Raw genomic sequence first — 12587 nt, forward strand, 5'->3', positions numbered from 1 at the left:
CATGGGCACTCTCTCTTGATATTTACCTGAACCTCTTTTGTGGTGATTTATTTATCACACGTGTAACTTTGTGACCATCACCACTGTTTAGATATAGACAATTCCATCACTAAGATCCCTCAAGCGAATCTTTTTTAAAAAATGTTTTATTGGAGTATAGTTGCTTTACAGTGTTCTCTTATTTTTCTACGGTATAGTCTTTTGCTGTGATTTGAATCAGGAGATATCAAGAATATCTTCAGAAAAGTCACCACCAGAGATGGAGGAAACAAAATCAGAGTCATGTCAAGTTTACAAATGAAAATAGATTCTAAAAACCACAAGGATTACCAAACTACCAAGTCTTTACCCCAGAAAAAAGTCACACTCACACTGCTGGTTCAGTACAGAGAGCTAGCTATGCCTGCTCTCAGAGTGAGTTATTATCTATTGACATCAGTGTCAATCCTGTAGAGCTTGATGGTGGCACAATTCCATCAATGATTCTCACTCCTGACTGACTCATTTTTCTATCTGCTGGCCTTTAAAGATATCATGCATGTCTGTGCGCTCACTCAGTCGTGTCCAACACTGCAACTCCATGAACTATAGCCCACCAGACTCATTCGTCCACGTGATTTTCCCAGCAAGAATACTGGAGTGGGTTGCCATTTCCTCCTTCAGAGGATATTCTCAACCTAGGAACTGCACCCACGTCTCCTGCGTTTCCTGAATTGGCCGGTAGATTCTTTACCACCAAGCCACCTGGGAAACCCCAAAGATACCATAGTGCCCTCATAATGTGCATCATCAATAAGGTTACCTTTTGAAATTTGTATCGTCAAATCTACTTTAGTCTGAATGCATCCAAAACTACTTTATAAATAAAGTTGAATAAATCCATCAATTACAAATTACTGAATGGCCACTATAGGCCAGCACACTGCTAAATTTTCTCTGGATGATATGCAAAAAAATAAAAAATAAAAAAAAATTCTTTACTTGATGAAACTAATACATCAGAATGAGGGTTTACACATCAGGCCCCTTATTTTGATTTCTCTCAACAAGATCTCGCACAGCACAGTGCTCAGCACCTGCAAGGCACTGCAGAGAGGCTATTGGGGAGACTGTGGACTTCGTTCCCACATGTAGGCCATATGCAATTAGATAATACTCATGAGAAACTTGAGAGAAAGTATGAGACTTTTCATAAATATGCCAAGGAAATGCCAGGGGAAAGGAAAAGAGAGCTTGCAACTGGAAAGGGAGCAGATGCAGGAGAAGGATCAGATCAGAGCAGGCACTGTGGAGTCTGACGTCGTGGCCTTTGAGCTGAGCCTCAAAGGATGAGTAGATTGAGAGGATGAAACAGAGAGAGAGCTCACTGTGAAGAGAATAACGTGAACAAAAATTGTTGGGCAGAAACAAATGAGATATTTTGAGGGCACAGGAGCAGTTCAGTTTGAAGCTTGGCAGAAAATTCAGATGGCTAAGTAGGTTGGGGTAATATCACAGGGCTCTGACCATGTGGCTAAGGAATCTAAAAATCAATCCTTAGACTAATAAGATGATTTTTGAGAGAGTGAGTGGTCACAACACCAATTATTTAAGATGATTTGGCACTGATGTTGTTGTTCAGTCTATAAGTCTTTGTGACCCCAGGGCTGCAGCATGCAGGCTCCCCTGTCTTTCACTATCTTCCAGAGTTTGCTCAGATTCATGTCCATTGAGTTGGTGATGCTATCTAACCATCTCATCCTCTGCCACCCCCTTCTCCTTTTTGCAATAGTGAGATGAGATAAAGGAGGGTAAATAAGGACTTCTGTGGTTGTGGCTTCTGCTCCAACCAAGTGTATGAGCTGAACACGGTAGGGATCCTTCTGATTAATGTTCCCAGATACTGTCAAATGGAAATCTATTAACTGCTGTGGTGCCTTGTTTCTCAGACCTTTGGCTTCAAACACATCATTATGAAGTCTCTTGTCACTGGCATTGAGCAGTCTGTGTGCTTGCTATTGGCCCAGAACTGTTATATTACCAAAATGCCAAAAAATACGTACAGCAAAATGCTCATGATTCCCAGCAAAGACCAAACCAAACTTGTAGTGTGATGTTTATGTTCTACATAGCATCTGATAGATACAAGAAAGTGAAAGTGAAGTCGCTCAGTCGTGTCCGACTCTTTGTGACCCCATGGACTGTAGCCTATCAGGCTCCTCCATCCATGGGATTCTCCAGGCAGGAATACTGGAGTGGGTTGCCATTTCCTTCTCCAGGATATCTTCCCAACTCAGGGTCTCCCGCATTGTAGGCAGACGCTTTACCGTCTAAGCCACCAGGGAAGTCCAAAGCACTCCCCAAGTATTTTTGTTGTTGTTGGTTCCAGAGAAGACAATGCTCCCACTTGGCATTAGGTTATTTTTATGTGTTCATTGGACTGGGTCACAGTGCCCAGATACATGGTCAAACACTATTCTCAGGGTGTTTTTTTGATGAGATTAACATTTACATCAGTAGACTTTTTTACATCAGATTGCCTTTTGGAACGTGGGTGGACTCACTAAACCAGCTGACAGCCTGAATGGAACAAAAGACCGACCTCGCAGAGTCAGGGAGAATGCTGCAACAGACAACTGAATTTGAAGTGCAACATCAGTTCTGCTCCAGAGCTTTAGCGCACCCCACAGATTTTGAGCTTACTAGCTTCCATAATTGTATGAACTAATTCCTTCAATCTCCTTCCATATGTATACACATTCTATTGGTTCTGTTTCTCTGGAGAACACTCAAACAGTGGTAAAACATGCCAGAGTTTTCACAACCTGCGTCCTGTCTACCTGAATCTTCTTATGATCATCTTCTCTAGAAAATTCTCTTGACATGGAATTTATGGGATGAGAGATAAGGGTTATCAGCTGCATGCTGTTAGTTGCTCCTTGTGTCTGACTCTTTATGATCCCATGGACTATAGCCTGCCAGGCTCCTCTGTCCATGGGATTCTCCAAGCAAGAATACTGGAGTGGATTGTCATTCACTTCTCCAGGGGATGTTCCTGACTCAGGAATTGAACCCAGGTCTCCCACACTGCAGGTAGATTCATTAATATCTGAGTCATCAGGGAAGCCTGGGAGTAGGAGTATTTAGCTAGATTTGCTGGGCTTTCTTAGGCAATAGTTGTGCCTATGAGCCCCATGTATTTAATAAGCAGTCTGCTTAGCCAGATATTAACTATATAATGGCCTTCTATTTAACATGTAGAGAACAGAAGTAAGTTTTCTGAACTGAAAAGAAGTGGCAGTGATGATCTTTGTTACTGACTTCTAGATAAAACATTAATGTAGCCTCACATCTGATTTCAATGAAATCAGATTTCGACACCACACCAAGGAGACTGGACCATAATAAAGCCACCAAGCCCAAGGATCTGGGCTAACAGACGGCCAACCAGGCTCCTTACAGGAACCCAAGCCCCACATTCAGACCTCTGTAGCCAGACTAACAGCATCCCATGCCAAGAAAGGCAAAGTGCTGTCCCTCCAAAGAGACTGTAGTGAACAAATATTACCATGTTTGCATCAGATCAATCCCACAGCATCAGATAATTTGTCCTGAATTGTACATTTCGTTGTTGTTTAGTTGCTAAATTGTATTGGACTCTTTGCAACCCTATGGGCTGTTACCCACTAGGCTCCTCTGTCCATGGGATTCTCCAGGCAAGAATAATGGAGTGGGTTGTCATTTCCTTCTCCAGAGGATCTTCCCAACACAGGGATCAAACCCACATCTCCTGCATTGGCAGACTGATTCTTTACCACTGAGCCCCCAGGGAGGCCCTCCTGAATTGCACTGCTGCTGCTAAGTCGCTTCAGTCGTGTCCGACTCTGTGCGACCCCATGGACTGCAGCCCACCAGGCTTCTCCATCCATGGGATTCTCCAGGCAAGAACACTGGAGTGGGTTGCCATTTCCTTCTCCAGTGCATGAAAGTGGAAAGTGAAAGTGAAGTCGCTCAGTTGTGTCTGACTCTTAGCAACCCCTTGTACTAGCTTCCCTATAATAATCTTTGCTATGGACTTCTAAAATCAAAGAGAATGAGCAAGAAGGGCCTATGATTTCAGTTTGTGAAGAAGGAAAGGCTTGATTTCAGAGTTTTTGTTTTAAAGGCACACTTTTTTGACTGAGTTCTCTAATTATGTCTTCATCTTGATTTCATACTGCTAGTATCTTTTTTCATTATGGACTTATTAACAATCATTTCATCATATTCCTGTTTTTGGTTTGTTTTTTACACTACATCCTATATTCCTTTTTCAAAAAAGCACTGGCATCACCAGTGAGCTTTAAACAATCAATGAGCAGCCCCTTAAGAATTTTAATTTATTTGTTCTTGGGTGCAGCATTCTGTTCTTCTCACTGACTTCTATTCTTCTACCACATTTAATTAACTCCTCTGATTCCTACTCTCTCCCCATCTCAACTTTTTTTTTTTAACCAGCTTAGGTCCTTGGTTAGTCCTTTCAGTGGCTCCCTTGTTCCTGCCATCTTTTCACCACAGCTCTCTGACAAAACCCAAGGCCTAGAGGATTCCACTTTCCCTGTGTGTGGTAATGGTTGAATGCCTCCAGAAAGCAGCAAATACTTTATCCTTTTAACAGTGTTGTCACCATAAATTTGTGATCATCAATCTCAACAGGGCCTTCAAGTAATAACTAGGGATCCTATTAAGCTTTACTAGTTTATTCCCTTTCCTATTCAAGCTCTCTCTGTCCTCCACAAAAATTTGAAACTGCTTCCTTTCTTTGCCAGGATGCCATCCCTTTCTCTCTCTCATTCAACTACTTTCCAAAATTGATAGAAGCCATCAAGTAGAAATGCCTCTAACTTGCAGCTACCACAGCTCGGCATCTGCACCCTTCCCTTCTTCTTCCCTCCTAGTACAGAAGGGCAGGGATCCTCGCTCCTCTCTGATTCCTCTAGCTGTTCTCCGAGTGGAACCATGCTATCTTCTCAGGAATCCTGCACAATGGATTACCCACCCTCTCTCTAGCTTCAAGCCACCCCCTCACCTTCGCATTGCTCTTTTCCATCAACCCTTAGATAAGCTCAGGTTTCTCATCCTTAGAAACATCTCCCTTAGCTATATTTCCTCCTCCAGTTAGAGCTCCATCCTTCTTTTTCCCTCAACAGCCAAATATCTTGAGTTATCTTCTATCCACTGTCTTCCTTTCTTCATGTCCCACTTGCTTCCCATAACACTTCACTCCGGCCTCTGTCTCCATCACTACTGCAACACAGGTCTCCTTAAAGTCCTTCCAGACACCCATTTTACTAACCTAATGGACATTTTCAGGGCTTTTTTTTTCTTTCTTTTTTTTTACTTTACCCCTCATCAGCATCTTAAATGACTCTCTTTCCTTGGCCTCTGAGATGACACTCTACCATCTTCCCTGTCGCAGGTTTCACTCTTATTTATCAGCTTCTCTTCCATGTAGCTTTTAAATGCTGGAATTCCTCAGGACTCAGGTTTACTCTTTCTTTTCTCACTCCACTTTCACTCTGGGAGCTCAGGGTGATATCTTTGTGGCTTCAGTACTGTGTGGAAAGCACTGACTTCCAAATTTTTATCTCCAGATACCTCTGGTCCAGGACTAAGACTACAATGGGTCTCCTTCTGAATGTCTTACAAAAGTCCCCCCACTGAAAATGTCCCCATATTAAACACTGTCTCCCAGCCTATGCCTGGTGTCCCTCCAGTGTTCCCCATTCACCCAAAGAAGCCAAATACCGGGAAGTTTTACATGGCATTCCTCACCCAGTCATATCCAAGTCAGCACGAAGTCCAGTCCACTTTCCTTCATAAATAAGTGGTAAATCCATTAACTATTGTTGAAAGTTGAAAGTGTTAGTTTCTCAGTCATGTCTGACTCTTAGCGACTCTATGGACTATAACCTGCCAGGCTCCTCTGTCCATGGAATTCCCCAGGCAAGAATACTGGAGTGGGTAACCATTTCCTTCTCCGAGGGATCATCTTCCTGACCCAGGGACCGAACCCAAGTCTCCTGCAAGCAGATTCTTTACCATCTGAGCCACCAGGGAAGCCCCAACTCTGGTCCAAGCTACCAATATCTCTGGCCTCCAGCAGATTTAGAATTCATCTCCCTGAATACCTCTTTCCACTTTCCCTTCATCCATTCTTCATTATAGAGCCAGGTGACCTCCTTAAAATGCAAACCTGATTCTGTCACCCTTTTGCTTCAAACTCTTCAATGATTTTCTATTGTCTTTTCTGTTAATAAAGACTACAATGCAGACTGCAAGACCATGTGAGATACAGCCCCTGCTTCCTCCTCTGGCCTCCTAGGCCATGCTCGTCACTCCCTGGGCTCTGGCTACACTGACTGTTTTCACTTCTCAACGGTACTGGGTAACTTTCTGGCTCCTGTTTCCCCTGCCCACATTGCTCTTCCTTCTCCCTCCTACTCTTACTCCTTTAGATTTCAAAATCTTCTTTTGAAAGCCTTCCTTCCCACCAAGCCCCCACTTGAATTAGGTCTCCTTATTCTTTTATTCCATAGTATACTCAAAACTGCTTTTAATTATACTTGGTTAATGTCCTTCTCCATTGTAGACCATGAACTCACATGAGGCAAAGGCTATGTCTGAGTTGCTTATTATAGGATTCCAGCACCCAGTCCCTGCTCTGCTGGACAAAGTATAGATTGAATTAATGAGTGATTTGAGAGTGAGTGAATGAATGAATTATGGTAATGACGGCTCTTTATACTTAGGCTATCAATACTCATCTTTATTCTCCCCTGGAACACAAACCCATGAATCAAAGTCAAGCATAAATTAACAAGACCAGTTCAATATAAAAAGTATTTTTTACTTAATTTTCAGGGTGTAAGCTGCATGGAGGAAAAAAGATTGAAAGGGAAGGACTAGCAGGGTCTAATCTATGTTCTCCAACATAGGGAAGGAAAACCAGCATCTCTGTATTCAATTCTGAATACCAAGCAAGAACTAGTCATATCCACTTCATGAATAATTCCTTAACTTACTTAAATCACTTTGTAAGTATATAAGAAAAAAATCACCTTTACATGTTTTTTAAAAAGGCAAATCATTTAGAGTCTTCCATGAGGATCTTAAAATGCTCTAAATTCAGTATGTATACATGTACTAAATCCAACATTAACCCATCTCTTTCCAGCTCTGAGAGTCCATCTTTAAATAAGTTTACAGTACTATGTCCCAAAGTCTTATTCAAATTCTTGGGTTTAAGCTCAAAAGATATTAATCAAAGTCCAAGTAATTTATTAAACTGTAAGTGGCCATAAAGCAAAGTTAATGCAATTTGGCAGGCAGAGCAAACCAAGACATGGCTTGACCTATGAGCTTTTAGGACCCTCTTTGAAAAGTTGAGTGGAATCACTAGGAAAGAGGTTAAAATTCAACTTTGTTTTATATCCCTCTTTAAATACTTTACAGTGCAAGCATGCTCCTGACGATCTAAGATTATGAGTGATAACTTACCAAACAAAATATTTCCTGAGTTTTCCCATGAGGATTTTTTAAAAGTTCAAAATGCTATCTTCAGCAATGTGGTTATTATTAATATCCTTCCTTTTAAATCATGGATTTTTAAGGCAGTTGTCCTTTGAATTACAAAATCCCAAATCCCAGGGATGTCATTATAACTATTATGTTAACGGGTCATTAACATTTTACTACTTATATTTGGCAGCTGTTTTTTTCTGGAAAATTTCTCTTTGCTCTATCAATATTTTAAAATTTAAGATATACTGAAATTAAGACAATTTATTTTTTTAAAGTGATCAAGGCAGTGTTAGGCTGCCTTAGTTATCTATCACTGCATAACAAGTTAACACAAAATGTAGCAGTTTAAAACAACAAACATTTATTATCTTACAGTCTGTGGGTAGGGGCCTAGAAGAGGTTTAGCTGGGTGATTCTAACTCAGGGTCTTTCACAAGGTCACAGTCAAGATGTTGGCAGGAAAGGGTCATTCTGAGGTTAGACTGGGGCTGATGGCTTCATCTCCAAGGTCATGGTGGTTATTGTCCAGAGGCTTTGGTTTCACCTTGGCTACTGGGTTGGGGGCCTGAGTTTCATTCCACGCTGGCTGTGGGAGTTTCTCACTCTTTCCATGTGGGCCTCTCCACGGGGCAGCTCAACATGTGGCTCTCAGTTTCCCTTAGAATGAATGATCCCAAAGACAGAGCAACCAAGACAGAAGCCACAGTGCCTTTGAGTGATCTGGACTCCAAAGTTTCAAATCATCACTTCTACTTTATTCTGTTCCTTAGAAATGAGTCACCAAGTCCAGGTCCCACTCTGAGGGAGAGAAACCTGGAGTCCACCTCTTGATGGGAACAGTAGCAAAGAATTTGTGGATATATTTTTAAAAACCACCCCACAGGTAGTGGCTAGAAGCATGGGAGTTGGAATTTGGAAGGTGCGTGTTTGAAAATTGACTGTGCTACTTACAGCTGCAGGTCATTGAATAAATTATTCAACCTCCCTGTGTCATAGTTTCACCAAATATAGAATCTGGTGGCTCCTGGGGGTTTTGTGTGGGATTAAATAACATAACAGGAAAAAAGGCCTTGGAATAGCTTCTGGTAATAGTAAGCACTTTAATGTTGCCCACACAACAGTAGCTGGCGAAGCAAACTACTGAGTGCCCACCAAGTAGAATATACACAGTCCCTTGCCCTGTGCATGGGTGCTAAATCGGTTCAGTCGTGTCCCACTCTTTACATCACTATGGACTGACTGCAGCCTGCCAGGCTTCTCTGTCTGTGGGCTTATCTAGGCAAGAACACTGGAGTGGGTTGCCATGCCCTCCTCCAGGGAATCTTCCAAATCCAGGGCTCAAACTCACGTCTCTTTAGTCTCCTGCATTGGCAGGCGGGTTCTTTACCACTAGTGCCACTGGGAAGCCTCCTTTGCCCTGTGGGAGCTTATAATCTCACCATTATGAAAGTAAATCTGAATTTAGACGTAGAAAAGTTAATGTGACATAGAGAAACTAATTTTTCCTCTAGAAATCCAAGGGCTTCCTAAAGAGAACATGTAGTTCCTAAAGAGAAGTGTTCAGAAAAGCAGTCTAAACAAAATAAGGAAATATATGATGGTTTAAATATGTTTGGTTGCCTGTTTGCTTTTTTTTTTTTTTTTTGGAGAAGAGAGGCTCTTCCTTCAACTTTTTCTCAGAAGCATCATGTACAAAACAGAGGTGAGCACAGCACTCTGCAGAGGGAAGCCTGGAGTGCAGTCAGCGTGGCCCTGTCCTCTGGACACCCCGAGGGCCCTGAGTCGGGGGCTTGCTGAAGCACAATTTGCAAATCTGCATGAATAGATTGTGCCTAGGTCACAAATACTAAGATCAAAGGTCAAATAGCCCTTTGACCATCCGATCAAAGGTCACGGTTTAAGCCCATGCCAACCTAATGCAGTTATTTAAGGAAAGAAAACAGTTTCATAAATATGACCTGAACAGTAATGCTTTTTCTCCTTTAAAAATGTGTAATGCTTCAAACATTAAAATCTGAAGGGATTATCACTTTTCAGTCAATCCCTATTTATTCTTTCTAAGGACAAAAGACCATTTTTACATGATTGTTTCTGTCTATCATCTTAGAAGTTAGATCTCATTCTGAGCCAATAATTTGTGTTTTACATAGATTGTGTTATTAGATACTAACTCTAAGCTTCCAACAACTTGTAATCAAAGCAAAAACAAACAAAAAACCTTAAAGCCTATTCTTTTCTGAATTTAGAATTAGAGGTTAGAGGGTTTTCAGCATTGGTTAGCCCAGATATCCATGTTGTTTATCTTCCCAGAGTCAAAGTTTGAATGATTTATACAAATTTCTTCTTCTGAATTTCATGACCCAAGTTCCAAAGCAACCAAGGGTAATTTTCAGTTGGGCTACTCAAGGTATAGAGAGCAGTCAAAGATTTCACTGAGTATTCCGTATCCTTCATGTGATATGTTAAAAAAAAAAGGAACTATTGAAGGACTGAGAAATAGAGGTTAACAAAGCAAAGTCAAACACATTATAAAATAATAAAATATTTGAATTATGATACAACATCAATGCCCACTCTATGGAAGTGCTTAATTCTAAAGCCTATTATGGACCCTGGATCAACTTTATTGTTAGAGCACAGGAACTCACTGGAAAAGACCCTGATTCTGGGAAAGACTGAAGGCAGGAGGAGAAGGGGCGACAGAGGATGAGATAGTTGGATGGCATCACCAACTCGATGGACATGAGTTTGAGCAAGCTCCGGAGTTGGTGATGGTCCAGGAAGCCTGGCATGCTGCAGTCCATGGGGTGGCAGAGTCAGATACGACTGAGCGACTGGTCATGTCTGAATTTTCTGATGAGCTTCTTGGTCAATGTATGCAGATACCAAGACAACAGATTTTACAAATTGTTAGGCAGGTTCAGAAAATGTTTCACAGATCTAAGGCTGACAGTTTAATCCAGATTACTAAGAAATATACCATGCATGTTTCATAATACAGATTTGTCAATGACTGCATGACTATCAAAAGGCACCAAGGAGAGGGGCTGAGCAAGCAGGTGGAGAAGAGTGGGAAGGTGGGAGGATAGTATCAAGAGAATAAGCTCCAAAGCAGAAGACATATGTCTTCATTTTAACTGAGTTATTTACCACTTGTAAATCTCTGGGCAAGTAACAACTTCCCTGAGTTTCATTCCCTCATCTATCTAAGGGGCTCAAGGTATAGGCTATGTGACTCACAGTTAGCAGAATTAAATGTGACAAGTACACACAAAGCCAGGCACATGGAACTGACTGGGTCATGTCTGATTGAGGGGATCCTGCTTCACCTTTGATGTTCAGTACACAATGTTCAAAATAAAATTTCTTCCAAGTCATCATACTGCTATGAGTAATTCTGAGCTAACTGATGGTGGCTCAGCTACACATAGCCCTACCAAATAGTCTTGTGCTTTTGATGTATTTGTTTTGAGACCATACTCTGTGTTCAACATATTGTTGGAAACCAACATCATTGGATTTTCACTCATAGAACATACTATTTAGTTACAAAGATTAGCTGGTTGAACATATAACAGCACCCTCATAAAAGAGTGTATGTGCTGTATTTTAAAATTTTATAATTAAATAAAGTGTGATACTCTGGAGTGAATTCTGAAATGGAAAAAAGGACATCAGTGAAAACACCAAGAAAATGTGAACAAAGTCTGGAGTTTATAGTTTTGTACTAATGTTTGTTTTTAAATTTTGACAAATAAACCATGATTATTGGTGTTAACATTAGGGGAAACTGGGCAAGGGACAGACAGGAACTCTACAGTTTTTGCAACTTTTCTGTAAATCTGAAATTAGTCCCAAATAAAAAGTTTATTTTAAAAACTCATATTGTGCTATCCGACGCCAGATGCCTGTCCCTTCCCCAAGCCCTAATATGGCACACTGCCTGATTTCTCACTGCACCTGTACTTCTCTGCCTGAAGGTTCTCTCTTGCATCTGGAGATTGCTTTGCCCTCCTGAATGTTAGCGACCAGGAATTAATGACTGATGGAAATTGGTGGGTAAATATTCACATTCTTTCAGCTTTGGGCGAGAGGACTCTGAGATGTGTATTTTGCTGGGGCTCCCAAAATCCCTCCAAGAAGATGACAAACTCCAGAAGACGACAAACTGCCAGTGACAGTACCTGGCTTCGTAATGTATCCTTTGTTGGCTCCTTTCCCTTCCTTTTTTCACTCTCCCAAATAAACATTTACCCAGATTCCTTCTGTTATGGCTTTCTTCTGGGAGAAATCCAAACCAAGACACAACTCAAGTGAAGAGCCTACTGAATATATCAGTTTAAGGTCATTATGGAGAGAGATGGGGTTTCCCAGGTGGCACTAGTGGTAAAGAACCCACCTGCCAAATGCAGGAGATGTAAAGACACGGCTTGAATCCCTTGGTCAGGAAGATCCCTGGAGGATGGCATGGCAACCCATTCCAGTATTCTTGCCTAGAAAATCCCACGGACAGAGAAGCCTGGCAGGTTACAGTCCATAGGGTTGCAAAGAGTTGGACACAACTGGAGCGCCTTCGCATGTACAGAGAGAGATAACAACTGACCTAATTTTACCTCTGGTCCCTCATTCCATACTATGAGGCTGCTAAGCTGCTAAGTCGCTTCAGTCGTGTCCGACTCTGTGTGACCCCATAGACGGCAGCCCACCAGGCTCCCCCATCCCTGGGATTCTCCAGGCAAGAACACTGCAGTGGGTTGCCATTTTCTTCTCCAATGCATGAAAGTGAAATGGGAAAGTGAAGTCGCTCAGTCGTGTCCGACTCTTCGCGACCCCATGGACTGCAGCCTACCAGGCTCCTCCGTCCATGGGATTTTCTAGGTATGAGGAAATCCCACCAAATTATAAATACACTAGGAACTGGCACATGAAAGCCATGCGTGTTTGGACATGCGGAAGGGAAATAAATTTTTGGAAGAATGGTAACAAAACTTCCATGAACTACTAAAATGCATTCATTCAACCAAAACTTAGGAAGGATTTTCTAT

The sequence above is a fragment of the Bos taurus genome, chromosome 20 (assembly GCF_002263795.3).
Source record: "Bos taurus isolate L1 Dominette 01449 registration number 42190680 breed Hereford chromosome 20, ARS-UCD2.0, whole genome shotgun sequence".
NCBI classification, from domain to species: domain Eukaryota; kingdom Metazoa; phylum Chordata; class Mammalia; order Artiodactyla; family Bovidae; genus Bos; species Bos taurus.